Raw genomic sequence first — 19,862 nt, forward strand, 5'->3', positions numbered from 1 at the left:
CAGTTTGCTTAGAAAAGACTAATAATAAACCACAAAAATATGTAAAAGACTAATCCAGAAATGGTACACACACACATATACACACAAATATATTCTTATGTGTGTTTGTATGGAGTAAGGTTCTTTATCCTTTAAAAGAAGAAGGTTCAGTAAATTGTGGTATATTAATAAGAAGGAGTAATACACAGAAAACTGAATAAATGGATTAGATCTATAAGTAGCATAGTAGATCTTCATAACATAACATAATGAAAAGAACAAATTGCTAAATATTACCTATGACATGGTATTAGGTAAATATAAAAAAGTCAAACTATTGTTTATCAATCCATATATATGCAATAAAAGTATAACCATATAGACTGACTACACACCTAATTCATAATAATACCATCCCTGGAGAAAGAAGGAGAGAGGAAAAAAAAGATTTCAGAGTAGGAAAAAGCTTCCACTTATTTGTAGTGATCTGTTTCTTTTGTTTTAAAAATCTGGGACAAATAGGACAATCCCCTTTTTTTTTGTTGTTGTTTCTCTTTTACATTATGGGTGCTAACTCAGTTTGTAAGATATTAAGTTTCCTGTCTAGAATTCAAATACTTCTTCATCAGCTCTTCTGACAAGGAAATATCAGAAATCTGGGAACCAGGTATATTCTGAGATAATATGTTGATATTAGGTATCTCCAATATTCCCTAAACTAACTTTAGAGGTTCTCATCAGTCACCTACAACAGTGGTTCTCAATTCTACTAGAACCAACATTCCACCATCTTTTAAACAAATAATTGAGTATATGCTATCCTAAAATAAAATTGTTAAAAAATATAGCCTGCCTTTGTGCAGGGTTTTGAATTGATGTAAAGCCCTAACTATAAACTGAAGAATAAATAAAAATAATTTAAAATAAAACAATACATTTTTAAATATGTAAATGGTCAGGCACTATTATACTTGAAGAGGTAAGGAAGTATTCAGGTACTTAAACCAATTAAGCTCTAAAATAGATAGACATACATGCACACCAACATAACTGTAGAGGTTACATAATAACATCTAATAACATACGTAGTGTGATATTTTAAAGTGATTAACATCTCTTGGTAAAGGCCTAAACAAGGCATTAGACAATCTTCTCTCAATGTATACAGCATTGACATTCTTGGGAAATTGGATGTATACTATAAACTTTAAGTTATAAACTTAGATCAGCAATTCTCAAATGTTAATATGTAACAGAAGTCTTGATAAGACACATATTTCTTGTTCCCACCTCTGAAAGTTTTATCAGTAGTCTAGAGTGGAGCCCAAAAACACACATTTAAAACAAGATATCATGGGGGGTGGGAGGTTGGGGGCACCAGGTGGTGGGTATTGTAGAGGGCACCGATTGCATGGAGCACTGGGTGTGGTGCAAAAATAATGAATACTGTTATGCTGAAAAAATAAAAAATAAAAAAAATTAAAAATAAAACAAGATATCAGATGATACTGGTGCTCTTGGTCTGGAGGCCAACTCCAAAAACAACTTAGAAAATTTTAAATATGCTTTTTCACATACATGAATGCCTTATAGGACATTTGAAAAACATGTGTAACCATTTTCTGTTTGGCATGACCATGCCATTGTTGCAAGAATTCTAGCATCCCTGGCACCCACTCACTAAGTGCCAGGGTCGTTGGCCTTCTCACATGATAGCTCAGGGTTCCAAACACAAGTATTTAAAGAGAGAGACATGGAAACTATCAGTCTCCTTTTTGAGACTCATTAATTCCACTTTAGTGCCCTAGTCAGTATATTTCAAACCGTCCCAAACCTATACAGCCTCTCTGTGATTCTGATTTAGGGAATTGAGACACAGGGCAATAACCTAAAGTATGAATATTTTGTGTCCCTTTGTTGCAAGCTTTCTTTTTTTTTCCCCACGTCTACAAAAATTCAGCTGAATCACGCCTGTGGTCCACAAAAACAAAAAAAGAAAAACAATTGGTGATTCTAAATCAGTTAGATGTAGTTAGATGTGTAGAGGATTGTCTGTTCTTTAAACAAAGGAAAACCTTTGGTTTTCTGCTGTATACCTTTAATCATGTTCTAAGCAATCCTAACTATGAGTTTGTCACTCCTAAATAAAAAACTGATGGCAGATCTTAGATTTTGAGGGGTCTTGCGAACTATCCAATACATTAGTAACTCTTGAAAAATAGAATGGTAAAACATCTCTACTTTTTTTGGCAAAACGGCAGATTAATTTTTAAGCCAAACCTAAACGAGGCATTTTCCAGAAAGTCACAAACTGTAATTATAATTTTATAATGGAATTTTATCTGTGCCAGTTGGAGCTTGGAAGGAAATGGTGTAGAGTTACTTGTCTCTTTGTACAGATCGTGTTACAATGCTTCTCAAAGGCTAATCCAATATTCAGTCTGTGTTGTACAGTAACATCTATAGTGAGAAAGGGGGAAGAAAAGCTGATCTGGTCAAATGTAATGTCCTCTTTCATGAGGTCAGCCAATAGGAATTGTAACAGCTAATATACTAGACAGTGGGAATGCAGTAGAGGGTTTTTTCCCTTCTTTCCCAGGAGAAAAAGTAAATATAAAGGCAGTCGTTTTGAAATCTAGAAATATCACAGCTGGAAACCCAAAATAAACCATCTTTAATCCCCAGATTCTGTCAGTTGATCTCCATGATCTCCTTGAGACTACAGCTAAAGTAGGACATTAACTTTACAAAAGGTGGCATTCTGATTTGCACCAGAGAATCCCAGTTAGAGGTAACTTGCTGTTTGGATTAAGATCATGGTACACCTTTAAAGTTTAATATCACTTATAACTATTTAATATAAATGATTTCTATCCATATACATCCTCTTTTCATCAACCTAAATTTTATCATCTTCTTTATTATATCACATAAAGCTTATGAAGTATAATGTGGATCCCTGCCTGAATTATAGATTTCACTCCTTTACACACCCAGCATATATGTGTGTCAGTTTACTTTTTCCCCCTACTTAAAAAGGTTCCACCTGATGAAGAGTTAATGAGATGTGTGTAGACTTCTTCAAAATCATTGCACAATCAACCAACTTCTCTTCAAAAGTGCTGTCAACTGCCCTCGTTGCCTTATTCCTGTTTGGAAGCAAAAGGACAACAGACAAAACGAGGGACCAAAAGTTGCATATGTCCAGCCTTTCATATTACTACCGGCCTCATAATAATTGATTATGCATTTTATTCATATGAATGTTGACCATATATTGCATCCAGTGAAGTTGGCCACAAGCAAAATTGACAAGGTAAAGAGATGGTTTAGTAGAACCAAACCATCTCCACCACCATCCCACACCTGTTCCGAGCAACATATGAAATTCCTCTTTAGCATGGTCCTATAAATTAGACCAGTTAGATGAACGTCTATTCAAAGTCTTCCTCTTCTAAAGTATTGATAGAAGCTTACAGACAACATTATAAACTTATTTTAATAAATTATTCTTTCTGTAATAGTAGTATAAAATTATTAGGTGCTTTCCACATACCAGGCAATGTTCTAAGTAGTTGACATATGCAAACTCCAGTGACTCGAACCAGTAAAATCAGAATCTCTCAGGTGGGATCCAGACATGAAGATTTTTTAGCACTCCCAGTGATTCCAGTGTAAAGGAGAATGGTTGAGAATGCTAAGAACAACTACTTGAGTGTATCTACAGCGTCAGAACCTAATTGCCCTTAGTAACAGAGTCTCTCTTGCCTTTGCATTTCCTTTTCCTTTTTCTTCTTCTTTTTCTTTTTCTTTTCTGAACACGTAGATAATAGTCTGTAGTTTCCTTGTATTTTATTTAACCCATTCATAGTGTCTTTATCTGGAGCATTTCTTTTCTTATAACTAAAAATAGGCAGCAGGGGGAGTGGTGTGGGGGTGGTCACTACTACGTGCTTTATAGTTTGGACTATGAGAGATTCAATGGGAAGCAGTGTAATATTGTGAAAATGCCTGGGCTCTAAAAGGATACATCTCGTCTTATACTGGAGTTCTTCTGCTCCATATTATGACTTTAGGGGAATCACTTAACTCTTGTAGTCTTGCTTTCCGTTTTGTAAAATTGGAAAAATGTTGCCTATTTGTGAGAGCAGAGCTGTATACATATGTAAAGTGCCTGGTGCAGAGTAGGTACTCCATGAAGGGCATCTTCTACTCTACCGTAATTATCTTGTTAATTAGAATAAATTCTGACCCATCTTGAGGCCTTCTTTACTAGGTTCTTCTTCCAACTGCTATGCTGTGTGATGAAGCCCAGGGTCTATTCTCCCCCATGCAGACAAACATCTTTGAAGCTCTCTCTCCATTTCCTTTAGCAGCAATTTCCCACACTGGCTCGCTGAAGTCACATCTTGGCTTCATACTAACAGTTTTCAATTCTTCAGATTCTTTTGTCTGTCTATCTCTCTCTCTCTCTCCCTTTCCCCCCGCCCCCTCACATCCTCAGACTTCACTCTAAAAGTGGTCTTTGCTCTCGGGCTCTTTCCGGATACTTCCTTCCTGTTAGTTTTCTCTTCCCTATGCTGCATCTCACTTTATCCTCTCACCATGCTTTCAAATATATAATATGGACACTAAAACTCTTTATTCCAGCTTTTTACTTCAGCTTTTACTTTTAAGATTAAGGCTATAAACCCAATGAATATTTCATGTAGAACACTTCTCATCCTTTATTTGCTGAGGTAGATGTAATAACCAGCAAAAAAGCTGTAATAAAATAAACTCAATAAAGAAACTAGACAGAACATATTAAGAGACCCAAATTTATGACTGCTTGGTGAGTCAGAATGTTCTAGAAGATTTGCAAGTTCCCTTTTTATCTCACTTTCCTTAATCTCTTTTCTCAGTGCTGGTTAGTATCCTTCTTTGAACCTAACCTCTGCTGCCTTCCTTTTTTAAAATAGATGAATATTTCTTTTTCTCTATTCTAAGGACTTGCCTTTCATTTTTATCGATTGTGGAATACACTGAAAATGGTGATTCATTGTCCCTCTTAGAGGTTTCTAAATATCACAACCGTGGCCCCATTTTATGTACCAGATCTACTTCTTTTCGATTCTTTTCCTTACCATTCTAGCCTAAGAATCACTGGAAAATCCCTATTACACATGGCCTCCTTTCAGTGCATAGACCTGAGTTCTGTTTGGGAACTTTGACTTAGTCCTGTTGCCTTCCTCTTTTCACCAACTCAGCCATTCACTAAGGAGATGCCAAATGTGGATTTGTGAGGTGTCATGGGTGACAGATAGCAATGAGCTCATATTCACTCTTTTGAAGAAAGCCACATCAGCCTATCTAATGCTAACTGGCTCATCCATCTTCTCATTTCTAATTTAACCATCTTTTTCTATTTTCTCAATGTTTCAATGTAATTTGTAATCTTTCTCTGTTTATATCCATGCCTCTTATCTACTGGTGTTTCTGCTAAATTAGCTTTTCTTCATGATATGTGAGTTAGCATCTTGTAGATGATTTTTTTTAAGGAATCTTTCTCTCTTATCCATCCTATAACTTAAAAATTCAAAAATCTTGTGATTTTCACTCCATGCTTTTTGTTCTTTTTCTCTTCCTTTGGAGGACTGAAACATGTACATCTTTATATCTATCTATCTACCTATTGCCCTATAATACACAGACACAAATACATATGAGGGAGCAGGGACTGATGGAACCTAAAAGCAGACTATCTTTAAGATAATGCTTGTTGTCATTGGTTGCTGTGAGCCTTCCCAATAGGTAATAGTTCTGTCAATGTTCTTTAAATTCTTAAATGTTTTTCTTCACTAGTTGGCAATTTAAATTACTTAGAAAACTCTGGATAATATCAGTAAAGTATAATTTCTAAGATCCGGAAATTAATTTCCCAAGATTACTAGTGCTCCCCAGAGGTTTTATAAAAGGCACTATTCTTAAGACACAGCTATTGCTAAATATATTCTTTCTATCTGTGTGTCACCAAAATTGTGGGCAATAGAGAAGCGCAATAAAAGGTCTCTGAACAGGAAATCCCAAGGTGTCAAAGGAAAAATTCCAGTTAGGAAATCATAACGTTTACATAGTTTTTTATTTTTTATTTCCCAAATACTGTGTTATGAAGTACAGAGCCGGATCTACACGAGAATGTGCAAAAATAACCAATAACTTGTTAAATGTCAATAATGATATTCCAGGCAAAATGGGTATTTATGACAAGGTCAGTGTCTAATCCGTTAAGTTGTGATCTTAATACAGAATTATAGAATTATTTACAAGTTAAAAAGAAATATATTTGAGGTCATTAAGCTCAGTCATTAAAAACTTTGATCAACAAAACAGGAGAGCCCTTGCTTTCAAAGAATTGCTAGAAGATAAAAACAAAGCTTCCAGGCTGAAGAATAGGTGAGAGACCCACTCTCTAAGTCACCCCATCCTACCTATCGCTGTGCAGACTTGTTTGAAAATTTCTGATTTAGTCCAATATGTTTATTTTTAAATGAGGACACTAAGCCTAAAGGGGCTCAGTATACCTTACCCAAGGATGCAGAGCTCACTAGTAATACAGCATAAATAAGAACTGTAGTCTCATAACTTCTGGCCTAGGGGGCTCTATAGCATGTCATGATGTCGTCTCCTTAAAAGAGGTCCATTTTAGAAATCATACTTTAGGACATCTGGGTGGCTCAGTTGGTTAAGCTGCTGCCTTTAGCTCAGTCATGATCCCAGGGTCCTGGGATTGAGTCCCACGTCAGGCTCCTTGCTCAGCAGGGAGCCTGCTTCTCTCTCTGCCTGCCATTCTGCCTGTGTGTGTGCTCTCTCTCTCTTTGACAAGTAAATAAATAAATAAATAAATAATCTTTAAAAAATAAAATAAAAATCATATTTTGACCACAAAGGTGGCAGTAGTGGAACATCTTGAGATGCTGCTCAAAATTGTGAAATGTGCATTCCAAGAAAAGTAGACAAGGCCCATCATTGTATCTGTGTGTGCCCTGTCCATTCTGTACTCTTGCACTTACATCTTTGACCATATCAACAGATAGGCTGTACAGCAGCTTTTAGCTGAGAACTCTGTGGTTTCATATATATGGGAACCTATGACTATAGGTATGATGGCAAGGATAGGATTATATAAACACTTGTTATGGAACCATTCAGCTGTATTAAAATTTATGCAAATTTCAATAAGTTTGAGTGATATTTTCAGATATATTCTATAATGACTATTACCGTATAGCTATAATTCAGCCAGTGATAGGAGGCAGCCAACAAATAAACAAATTTCTATAAAATGGATCTGTCTTGGGAGGGAAATATCACAAAGATTCAGGAATACTTCAGTGGGACAAACTACATTTAAAAGGCAATGAAAACTCTTTTGTATCATTCATAATGATTAGAAGAGTAATCTAATTAATCTGAACCCCATTGAATTCAGAACTAATGATACTTCTAATCAATATGCATTTTCTTAGTTCAGGGCTGCTAAGAAATCAATACCATTGACTGAGTGGTTTAAATAACAAAAATGTATTTTTTCACAGTTCTGGAGGCTGGAATATGAAGATCAGTAGTATGCCAACATGATAAGGTTTAGGTGAGATCTCTCTTCTTGCCTTTGCAGACACTGCCTCTTATGTCCTCCCATGGCAGAGAGAGAGAGAGAAAGCAGGAGAGGGCACTCTTTGGTGTCTCTCTTCTTATAGGAAGAATAATTCTATTGGATAAGGGCCCTGTCCTTATGAAGGCATTTAATCTTAATCACTTCCGTAAAGGCCCTATAACCAAATATGGCCACATTGGACATTAGGAGTTCAACATAAGAATTTGGGAGAAACACAATTCAGACCATAGCATGCATGATTCTTGTTTAATATAAAACTTGGAATGAATGCCGTAACATGGGCCTTTGATATTTATAGTGTGTATTATAAAATATCTTAATTATTACATAATTATACTGACATCCATATTACATCTCTATTTAAAAATTGTGCAATGTAGGAGGAAAGCTATTTTTCAAACATCATGTGGGAATAAATTATTTAATGCATATGTATTTTACAGATTTTCCAGAGCATGTTCACAAATCTCCCTCTTATAGACAGCATTATTTTTAAAATAATTTAAAAATTTTTTTTCTTTACAATGCAAGGCCATCATTTGGAAGACAAAGTTTTACACTCTATTAGTGGAGAATATAAAGTGTGCAGAACTATTTCCTATATTATTAAGGGACCCCAGATTTAACATCTTCATACTCAAAGGAAAACAAACCCAGAAAAACACAATTCCAGATATTCCAGATAATAGATCTTCTATTGCACTGCTCTACTCTGTTTTTTATTGGTTATCTAGCAAATCAAATTACAAAATTTCTTCTTAGCATTCATTTCTGAACCAATCGAATATGGACTAAGTAACCTGAAGTTTCATCCCTGAGAAGAGTATGAACTATGTAACTTTAAAGTTTGTCCCTATATGTTTCTTACTAATTTATGTGTGCTTGTGTGGATGTGTGCATTTGTGTTTATCTCAAGGATCAAAGTTACTAGAAGTCCAGTGATGTGTAGATTCATTACTTTAAGGTAATAAAGCTGCATTTAATTCAAATATTCTACATTTCAGGCTTTTCACCAAATGTACTGTATTTATAAGTATACATTTGGATTAACTTAGCATTAAAGAAATGAATGGGACACATTATAGGACTGTGATGATTACTATTGTAATATAATCATGTAAATAGTCCTCCATCCCATTGGGATTAGCCTAAGTACTATTTTTAATGTATGTACTTCCTTTTCTCAAAGACGCTACATATTTAAATAATTTAAACTAAATAAAAGCAAATGTTTTTTGTACAGTAACAAAAATTTGACTAAGCTTTCTTATTACAATAATGCCATTGTATACATTTTCAGTCTTTATTTCATTTCTCCTAAGCTGACTCATGATTTTACTAATAATTTTTAAAGTTATTTTGATAGATTTTTACTACTATTGGTGAAGCTAAGCCCTAAATTGTATTTTACATATACAATATTTATTTCTTAAGTAACATTCAAGACCATATTAAAATATAGTATGCCTTTGTACCTTGGGAATTGGAGACCATTTGTTCTTTTTCAAAATTCAATATGTACATTTCCAAGAGAACACAAATTAAAATAAAAACTATTGGTCATTAATATTAATGAAAAGATTAGTTCCAGATAAGTAAGAACGTTTTTTTGAAGCGATTTGGCTAATAGTCTATATTGAGATTTGACTACAACTTCAGATTTCTATTAAGAGTTATACTAGGTCTTCACTAAAATGATACTCTTATTGAACAGACTTTGGCCTTATTTTTCACTCTGCAAACCCAAACCTGGTAGGTCAGGGCACCTATGTTCCAGGAAGATGACAAAGTAAACTGTTAGATAAGTTTCATGGACCATGATTTAAAGATTTTTTTTTAAATTTTTTTATTTTTTCAGCATAACAATATTCATTATTTTTGCACCACACCCAGTGCTCCATGCAATCCGTGCCCTCTACAATACCCACCACCTGGTGCCCCCAACCTCCCACCCCCCACCCCTTCAAAATTCTCAGATCGTTTTTCAGAGGATGGACCATGATTTAATAATAAAATAGTTCTTTTAGATTCTCTCATTGTCACAATCATTGGCAAAAGCAATGTGGTATAGAAAGTCCTAAACTTATAGAGTCAGATGTTTTATTTCAAAGAAATTTGGGAGTATCGAGTAACTAAACTATTCATATCCTTTGACTTACTGTTTTTCTTTTAGGGCCCTATTTTTTAAATATTAAAATACTAACTAATATTAAAACTAAACTCTTTGCACAAGGATAGTCATTGGCATATTATTTACATTATAAACATCTACAAAAATTCAACTGATACGGCAAAATGTGATGTAAGGCCTAAAATTAAGGTCCAATATTATGTACTGCCTTGACATCTGGTGAAACCAGGAGGATCTCAAATGGCCTAACAACAAGTTCCCCTTCCCATTCTGCTCTCACAGCTGAGGTAAACTAGCCAAACAACCCTCTTCATCAAGGGAACCAAGGCCAGTTCCTGCTTAGCCCTAAGTAGTGGGTTTCAGTTCCCTGCCAGCCCACAGAATTATTCAAACAAGCCAGCCACATCCTTCCTTCTGCAGAAGCCAGAAGCCACCTGCCCTTTTAATGCTACAGAGCTGTCTCTCATAGCTCCTGTTTGTTCATCCTGTTCTTGAGTGAAACCCTCATATGGCCTTGTGTGATGCAGTATCCCCTTCCATCAGGCTGAGTTTAAGTGACTAAGAAGCATTATAAATTTCATCTCTCCAGTGTTGAGTATCCTGTGTTCAGCCATCCCTGTAGCCCTAGGGTGGACTCTCTCCTTTACCTGGGATGACTAGGAGAGGATCAAAATAAAAAATTTACATACACAAAGAATTTGTAGTTACATGGGGAAAATAACAAGTTTTAATAATTACATGGAACTGCAGCACCAAAAATGTACACAAAATACAAACCTAGTTTCATTATAAAAAAAAATTTTTTAAAGGACCAAAAGGAAGCAACTAACATGTTAATAGTAATTTCCTTTCCATAATGAAACTGTTTTTTTATTCTTTTCTACCAGTTTTATTTATCAATTATCTAAATTTAATTTTATTAAATTAATGAAAACATTTTAGATTAAGAAGTCCTATTTTCATTAGCTGCAAAAACTTGAACAAATGGTTATAATTTTTATTCCCTATTTTTTCCCACAATGAGGGGTATAATAGCACTTTCTAGAGTCACTGCTTGACTCAATTCACAATATTTTGAGACTACTTTATAAATTCTAATTTATAATAGACATAGGGTCTCAGTCGGTTGGGGTCTGCCCTTGGCTCAGGTCGTGATCCCAGGGTCCTAGAGTTGCTAACAACACAGAGACAATTTCTTGTCTTTAGACTCTGTTAGCTCTACAAAAAAATCCCATAGTTAGGTAAACTGAATTCAGCCTTCCTCTCCTCTCCCAACTCTTCAGTTTTATGAGGGCCTCCAGATCTCTCTCAGAAAAACCACAAAAAGCCTCTCACAATGATGTGGTTATTTTTTCTCCCTCCCTTTTCCTATTCCTTGACAAAATTTGAATTTTTTTCAAGTCTCAGTACATCCTCTTTTCTGTTTTTCAGGATAACAATCGAAAAACTGTCTAAACCATCTTCATAGTGGGTTAAAATCTGTTGATGGGTTGTGTGTGTGTGTGTGTGTGTGTGTGTGTGTGTATTTCAGCAATGCCTTCTTATCACCTTAGTCCAAAGAAAAGAGTCAAATGGGAGTAATTTATTTTATTCTAAATTGTCACTCTATTATGTTCCTCATTACTAATATGAAGGATGTATGGCACTGTAGTAATCAATGTGACAAATAATTAAAGGTAGCAGGAAACTCCTGTCTTGCTCCTGGCCTCTGAATTACAAAGCTTCTCCAGGAGAGTATCAGGATAAAAGTCTGAAAGGGTGGGTCCTGGGTTGGCCCACAACCTGCTGGACTGTGAAGTAAGAAGCTAAAGTGGCCAGACATTTAAAATTAATAGGTTATGTTTGCCAAGTAAATTTAGGAAGAGAGTTAAAAACAAAACAAAAACCTTCTAGTGAATTTAGTAACATACAAAAATGTACCCTTATAAATAAATGTAATTTATTGTCATTTTCATTTTTCTATTCTCATTTTCATTTTTACTTGTTATGCCTTCATCTTGGTGACTGTTTGAAAGCTACATTTTTCAGGGAAGTTGCAGTTGCTTCAGAACCTGAGCATGCACTGTGATTACACACTACAGGGTCGACAGCGGGAGCACCGGAAGCCGAAAGCCGTTTCGAATGTTATCGGCAATACTATTTCTCTCTTTTGTGACCAGAATTCAGGTGCTTGTATTCTGCCAAAATTATTACTTGACATTTGGAATGGGCTGGAGTTTATTTTTTTTTTAACTACTGATCATCAAAAGACTGCATCAATGATAATTTTGAACATCTTAGGAGGCCTGTTTCCATCTAAACTGTTTGATCTTACGTAATTATAGGTTAATACTCTATTTCGAAAGGCCTTGACAACTTTCATTCAAGGCATTCACAGATGTACGTGATGCATCATACAGGATAGCTTAGTTCTGGAAAAGCAAGGTTAATAATGATAAATAGTAGACCAGAATATGTTTTGAGTGATAACAAGGTACAGAATGAAATTAAGTGAGTCAGGGAAAACAAACAAACAAATAAATAATTTCTGGAAACTATTCTGAAGCATCCTACCACTAAAAGGTTTCCTTCACTTAAAAATAAAAAAAAAAAGCTTAAAAAATAAAAATATCTCAGAACTGAGGGCCATACATGCTATCAGATATGAATTATTTTCCGATTTTCTCTCCTGAATGGGTGTTTGCTTTCATCCAGACCTTAGAAATTAGTTCCCCTCTGTAATTATAGCTACAGGCTGGGAATAGAGTCTCTCTTTGCCACATGAATACCGCCTACTATAACTTACATAGACAAAGAGTCCAGTGGTATTTTTAAGAATATTTTGACTGATTTTTCTTTTGTAAAATATTAGGGGGAAAGTATCAAAATCCACAGAAGCAATTTTGGAAGGCATGCAAATATTTAACTCTTTGACTTAAAAACAGCCCCCAGGAACAAGGCCCACCTCAAGAGGACCTATGTAATCTGATTAAAGGGGACCAGGCAGTTCCCCCGCCTCTTTGTTTTCTGGTTCAAAATACCAAACTCACCACTTCGCTCTCCACAGAAAAGCTTTCTATAGTTGTGTCCCAAATACTAGCAACATAAAGTTTTATCAGCAGATGCTTTGGGCAGAATTATAAGAGGTAATGAGTTGAGTAGGACTTTCAACTTAAAAGCTTAGGAGAAAGGAAAGAGTCCTGAGTAAGGAAAAGGATTGGGGCCCTATGGGTGGAAGAGATTTACTTTATCATTTACTTTGCAAAAATATTGGTATATCTTGTACAAGTTTAGAAATACACGTTAAACACCACACACACACACACACACACACACACACACATGCACACACAGGCAAACATTTTTTACATTAATTCAAGAGATAATTCTTCACAAAGATCATCTCTGTTGGATCACATCAGGCTCTAATTATGGACTCACATTAGAATCCAGCTTTAGGCACAACACTTACTTAGGCACAAACACCTGTTACTCTTTCTCAGTCTCAGAAACTGGGACTAGTGTGAAAATTTTATCAGAGCCAGAAATCGGTCAACTTAGACTCATGTATTAAATTAACCAACCAATAAAATTGAACATTTTTCCCTTTTTTCCCCTTCATTTTCTTAGACCTGCAATAGCTTTGGGATTTGGTTTTGCTTCATTAGGGATGTATAGGTGTATCTAGCTGAGTATTTCTTGAGGAAACTACTAATAACATTCTTTTGCTACTGTATCACTTCTTAAATATTCTCATAAAAAATGATCAATAGGGGCGCCTGGGTGGCTCAGTGGGTTAAGCCGCTGCCTTCAGCTCAGGTCATTATCTCAGTGTCCTGGGATCGAGTCCCGCATCGGGCTCTCTGCTCAGCAGGGAGCCTGCTTCCCTCTCTCTCTCTCTCTTTCTCTGCCTGCCTCTCTGTCTACTTGTGATCTCTCTCTGTCAAATAAATAAATAAAATCTTTAAAAAAAAATGATCAATAGTGCCACATATTTTTGAGGTGGACAAGCCCTCGAGAAACCTTAAGTCTCTGTGCACATGAATATATTAATTTGCATTAAAGTATTTAAATTCCATTTATTCAGATGACAGAGCAACTAACTAAATCTAGAAGAGAAGTCATCAGTGGTGCCATATGTAAAATTTGAGTATTAATGGCAAATTCCAAACTTTACGCAAATCTCAGATAATAACTCTAGACCATGCTCATCATGGAAATCCTACATTTTTCTCACACCGCTGCACTTTGACTTATCTTTAAGACTGAACATAGACATGCCCAAATACCAAAGGCATGACGCTTTCATGTTATTTATGGTCTGACCGGGGCAGGAAGTATCAGAAACCTCATGAGGATTCCCTCTGTTGTGTTATTTTTGGCACCATGTTCCATGTTTTTTAGAGTTCAACATAGTTTGGAGGTCCTTCTTAAAAGCAGATGAACCCAGTTTGATCGTTGCAGTGTGAAAGCAGGCGTATAGATCATGTACAGGAATGTTACTGCGTAAAGTTTTATTAACATAAATAGGCTCTGGGCTTAATTTGGACCGCAGCCTATCATTTGCTAAACCTAGGTCTATAACTGAGGTTTATTCCTCTTATGCTGTACTGATAGTAGATATGAAGTATATGACAAACTGTGTCTCCAAATTTTTCTGTATTATTGTTGTCAAGCTCAGTATTGCTTGAATAAAATATGCAAGGGAAGGGATGTTCCTGAAACCAAATGATCTTGATAGCCTGCGTGTGTTAAGCATTATTTTTCCTCTAAATGTAAACCACAGTAGTCCAACCCAAAGGCAAGCTAAGAGCATAGTATGCTATGAGTTGCTCTGAATCTTTTCCTTGTGCATTCTGGTCATAAAATAATGTATTCTCTAACTTAGTGAACCATTGCATCTGTCCGCTGTTATTGGAGAGATTTGACATGACACTTACATGCCCTTTTTGTTCTTCCTGAGTCTACAGACTCACTCCTGTGACTTTTATTGTTACAAGGCATCCTGAACAACACGGTACCAAGAAAGAGTATCCCAAACCACCCATTTAAGAGTGTTTGTGAAGCTTTAGTAGCACAGATCATGTGTTCATTACTGATGCCACTGTAAAGTAGAAGACAGTGGACAAATGCTAGAAAGACACAGTTGTTTTATGATGGAAAGGGTATATAGAGATTTTTTTTATCTTAAAACAAAAACTACCACCCTAAACCAAAACCACCTTTTGATACAAATAGGAATTGCTCCACAAATCCTCCTACACAAACAAATATCTCTCTGTGGTTCTCAAATAGGTTTTTCCCTATGCCTACCCCCAGTCCCCAGGGGACATTTGGTAAAGTCTGGAGATAATTTTGGTTGTCACAACTGGGTGGGTGGGAGATGTTATTGACATCTATTTGGTAGAGGCTAGGGGTGCTGCTAAACATCCTACAGGACCCCCCACTGCTCTATACACACACACACACACACACACACACACACACACACACACACACACACATACACACCAAAGAATTATCCAGTCATAAATGTCATTAGTGTCAAGGTTGAGAAAACCTGATCTAACTAAAGTCACATAAAAAGTCAGAAACAGAAGCAGAAAGCTCATAGCAGAATGACAAGTCTATAACACCTGGGCAGTCCTCCTAGAATGGACTCGAGGTGGTTTGATTAAATTTAAAATAACCGTTCTTACTCTTGATCTTAAAGCACTGATATAAGAATAGTCAATTAACTCATTAAATCTCTCTTTACTGACTTGTTTCTATGTGTTAGGTAGTGTGATAAATACCAAGGATAAAACAGACATGGTTCCTGCATTCATAGAGCTTATGCTATATAGGGGGGCATTATTTATAAATTCAGTGACTAGAGTTATAGTTACACTTCTAGTTTTCATTCTTTACTCAGTGTGTCTTTGTTTTGGACTCACCATATCCTCGATAGTGGACAGAATGCTGCTAGGGAAAATGTAGAAGGTACATTCTCTATGGAGCTTATTAATAACTTCCATGACATGATAAGTGTTACAGGATGCTTTAGTGGCACAAGAAATTAATCTTAGTCTTGGAGAATTGAGTGAGGGTGCCCAGAAGATGTCACCTCGAAGTAAGAACTGAAGAATGCATATAAATTGGATGGGCAAGAAAAGTGGAGAATCAGGCAAGGTGGGAGTGTCTCCGCTAACACAGGGTGCTTGAAGCATTAAGCGGTGAGCCTGGGGGCACCTAGGTGGCTCAGTGGGTTAAAGCCTCTGCCTTCGGCTCAGGTCATGATCTCAGGGTCCTGGGATGGAGCCCCTCATCGGGCTCTCTGCTCAGCGGGAAGCCTGTTTCCCTTCCTCTCTCTCTCTGCCTGCCTCTCTGCCTACTTGTGATCTCTGTCAAATAAATAAAATCTTAAAAAAAAAACAAAAAACTAAAAACAGGTGAGCCTGACAGGTAAGCGGGGTCATGTCATAACAAAATTTGTATCACATGTTTATATTTGAGCTTTATTCCAAGGACATTTAGAGCTATTAACAGGTGTTAACAAGAGAGACATTATTTGGTGTGCACTCGGGCAGGGTCACTCTGAAAAATAATAAAAGGGAAAAAAGAAACAATGGACACTGTAGATAAAGGTAAAGTGTGTAATTCTAAATACAAGCAGTTGCGTTAAAGCAGTTGAACAAAGATTGTGACCTAGAGTAATGTGATGAGAGGAGGGAGGTGATCACTAGACTTGGGGGGGGTGTTTAGGAGGTAAAATAGATAAGACGTGATGGTTGCCATAGATATAGTGAGGGCAGAATTCCAAGATAATGTCATTTCCCTTGCATAAACAAGTGAGTAAATGGTTGCCCAAGACCACGAGTGGGCATATTCTGAAGTCACTGTAAGACGGCTGTTTGACAGGAGGTTGATTGAATATATGCGTCTTGTCACCCCTGCTCTTCTCTCCCCTCAGTCCAAATCCAAGTCCAAATTGATCTACTTGGCATAGATGAGTGGTAGAAAAAGAGAGCGAGCTAATTTACACAACTACAAATGCATCCTATTCAGTCTGCCTCATTCCTAGCCCAGAAGTAGGATGAAGCTACATAAAACCAGAAGAAATGAGAAAGAGCTATAAAACTGGCTCAAGAAAAACATCTGTTGTCACAGGAGCTCTTTTATTATTCGGGTAGAAAAAATTATGTGAATAGGTTTTATTGATTACATTTATACATGATATTTAATTATACATGGCATACCGTATGGCATTCCAGTGGCTGGTTCCAGAATGCTATTTCAGCTCATATAATTTTAGAAAGTTCCCAGAATTATGTTTCAGGACGTTTTGCCCAAAACAGAGGTAAATTCTGAGACTTATAGCTCACTACTTCAGAAATACCTCTATACAGATTCATACTGATCCACTAATGACTTTTTAAAGAAAGGTAGATGGGGCACCTGGGTGGCTCAGTCAGTTAAACATCAGACTCTTGATTTCAGCTCAGATTGTGATCTCAGGGGTTGTGAGATGGAGCCCTGTGGGCTTCTGTGCTCAGCTTGGAGTCTGTTTAAGATTCCATCACCCCCACCCCCCCACCCCGCCCCAACCATGTGCTCTTTCTCTCAAAGGAAGGGAGGGATGGAGGGTGGAAGGGAGGAAAGGAGGGAGGGAGGGGAAGGAAAGGAAAGGAAAGGAAAGGAAAGGAAAGGAAAGGAAAGGAAAGGAAAGGAAAGGAAAGGAAAGGAAAGGAAAGAAGAAAGGTGGTTGACCAGTTACGAATTCCCTAAAAATAATAACAGCTCATAGTTAGGCATAAGGATAGCATGACATTTTCTTAAAATCCTTCCTCCAAAACAAGAGCTACAATGACAGTGCCATTCTCTTAATATCCAGTAACAGTGCTCTATCAAAAAAGGGAAATGAGGTTTGTTTAGCATGATTTGGTTTCTGCTGAAACTATGGGGCTTATGATAATTAACATTTTGCTTTTGGAGTATATTCAAAGCCTTGGTTTATCGGTCTATCTAGGATTTTGTCTTGGACTGTCTTGTTATTTTCTCACATCTAACTAAGTGTTTCTGCCCCCACCCACCCAGTGACAGATTACTAGTAACTCAGCGTCATTTTCTCCCTTGTATATTCTCAACTTTTTTTTTTGAAGTTTAAATTCAATTAATTAACATATAATGTATTATTAATTTCAGAGGTAGAGTTTAGTGATTCATCAGTTGTATATAAAAACCAGTGCTCATTATATCAAGTGCTCTCCTTAATGTCCATCACCCAGTTAACCCATGCCCTCACCCCCCTCTCCTCCAGCAACCTTCAGTTTGTTTCCTATTGTAAGAGTCTCTTATGGTTGGTCTCCCTCTCTGATTTTGTCTTATTTTGTTTTTCCCTGCCTTCCCCTATGAGCCTTTGTTTTGTTTCTTAAATTCCACATATGAGAGAAATCATATGATAATTGTCTTTATCTGGTTGACTTATTTTGCTTAGCATAATACCTTAGTCAGAAGACCCAGAAACCCTGGAACTGTATTTCCCAGAATCCCTGCCAGCAGTGTCCATCGTAAACAAGAGGCACTCATATTTTTGGTCCTCTCAAGGCTGGAGTATAAAGCCCATGGACTTCAACAGACATGAGATTATAGCAGTCTCTACTTATTACCTGAAAACCACCCTTTTTGGTGCTAGAGATAGCTGTGATCATTGTCAGCAAGTTCCTGCAATTTCTTCAATTTCCTGACATACTGAAAGCCGCAAAACTGAGGTAACTTCTCCTCCTGCCCTTATAAAGCACTTGATTTCTATTTTGAATTCTTTAATACTTGCAGTTCACAGAGTGACTTCTGTTTTCCAGACTAATAAATTTCCTATTTAAGACAATGGGAGAGAGCTTTGCGCAGTGGCAGTATCGTAGCCAATGAGGTTTATCCAAGGCACGATTATTGCTAATTAAGACAATGGGAGAGACAGTATAGCATGGTGATTAGCAGCATGGCCTTTCTTTCTTCCTTCCTTCCTTTCTTCCTTCCTTCCTTCCTTCCTTCCTTCCTTCCTTCCTTTCTCTTTTTTCTCTCTTTCTCTCTCTCTCCCTTTTCTTTCTTTCCTGCTTGTTTGCTTGCTTGCTTCCTTTCTTCCAGAGATTTTTCCATAAGAAACTTTATTTTGTAGTGAATCCAAAGACATTTAGGACTGGTCAAGAGTAGGTGAAAGTGGCTATTTATATCAGGGGGAAATGTCACAAACTAATTTTATTAGCAGTAATGGTGAAGATACTTAGTCTTTCACAGGCAAAAGGAAACATGACATTTAAGAAAAGTCACTTTTTCTTACAACATGGACATTTTTAACGCAGATATTGGTGAATTACTGCCAGATTCTACTTAAAATGCCAAGAACACCCAGAGAATTGTTAGCTGGGTATTTCAGTGTCACTCCTATGCAAGTAACATTCTTCTCTGAGTGTCAGACTTATGTCTTCATTCAGTTCTTGGAAAAACAAAACTTACAGGAAGTTTCAGAGGAATTGGGGCAGACAACATGATGATTCTCTGTCATTTATTTTACTTTCCATTCTCAAATTCCCATGCTAAAAAGCAAGATGTAAGTGAGACTTTGTGCCTACCCAAACATTTATCATCTTTGCACATTAAGAAAAGAAAAACTGCAAAATGTGAAGACAGATGGCTTACAAAGACAGCTGAACAAAAGACCATAGTACATTTTGTGGTTTGGGTTTGCTAGTGCTCATTTCCTTCCTAAACATCATTTCTACTAATCTTCTTACATATTCTGTAAAAGAGTTCTTTTCAAAAAAGAAAATGAATATTAAGAATCAAAACACCAAGAAGTAAACTTTTTTTTCAAAGATTTTTTATTTATTTATTTGACAGACAGTAGTAGGCAAGTAGGCAGAGAGAGAGAGGAGGAAGCAGGCTCCCCGCTGAGCAAAGAGTTCGATGCGAGACTCAATCCCAGGACTCTGGGATCATGACCTGAGCTTAAGGCAGAGGCTTTAACCCACTGAGCCACCCAGGCGCCCCATAAACTCTTTTTTTTTAATTGAAGTGTAATTGACATACAGTATCCTGTTAGTTTCAGGTGTATATCATAATTATTTGATATTTCCGTAC

General features: G+C 36.6%; 1 pseudogene; it reads left to right on the forward strand.

The window, feature by feature from the left end:
• The first annotated feature begins 18,620 nt into the window (after positions 1-18,620).
• LOC125101376 (uncharacterized) lies at positions 18,621-18,720 on the forward strand (annotated as a pseudogene).
• Positions 18,721-19,862: the final 1,142 nt, after the last annotated feature.

Source organism: Lutra lutra, chromosome 5 (genome assembly GCF_902655055.1).
Source record: "Lutra lutra chromosome 5, mLutLut1.2, whole genome shotgun sequence".
NCBI classification, from domain to species: Eukaryota; Metazoa; Chordata; class Mammalia; order Carnivora; family Mustelidae; genus Lutra; species Lutra lutra.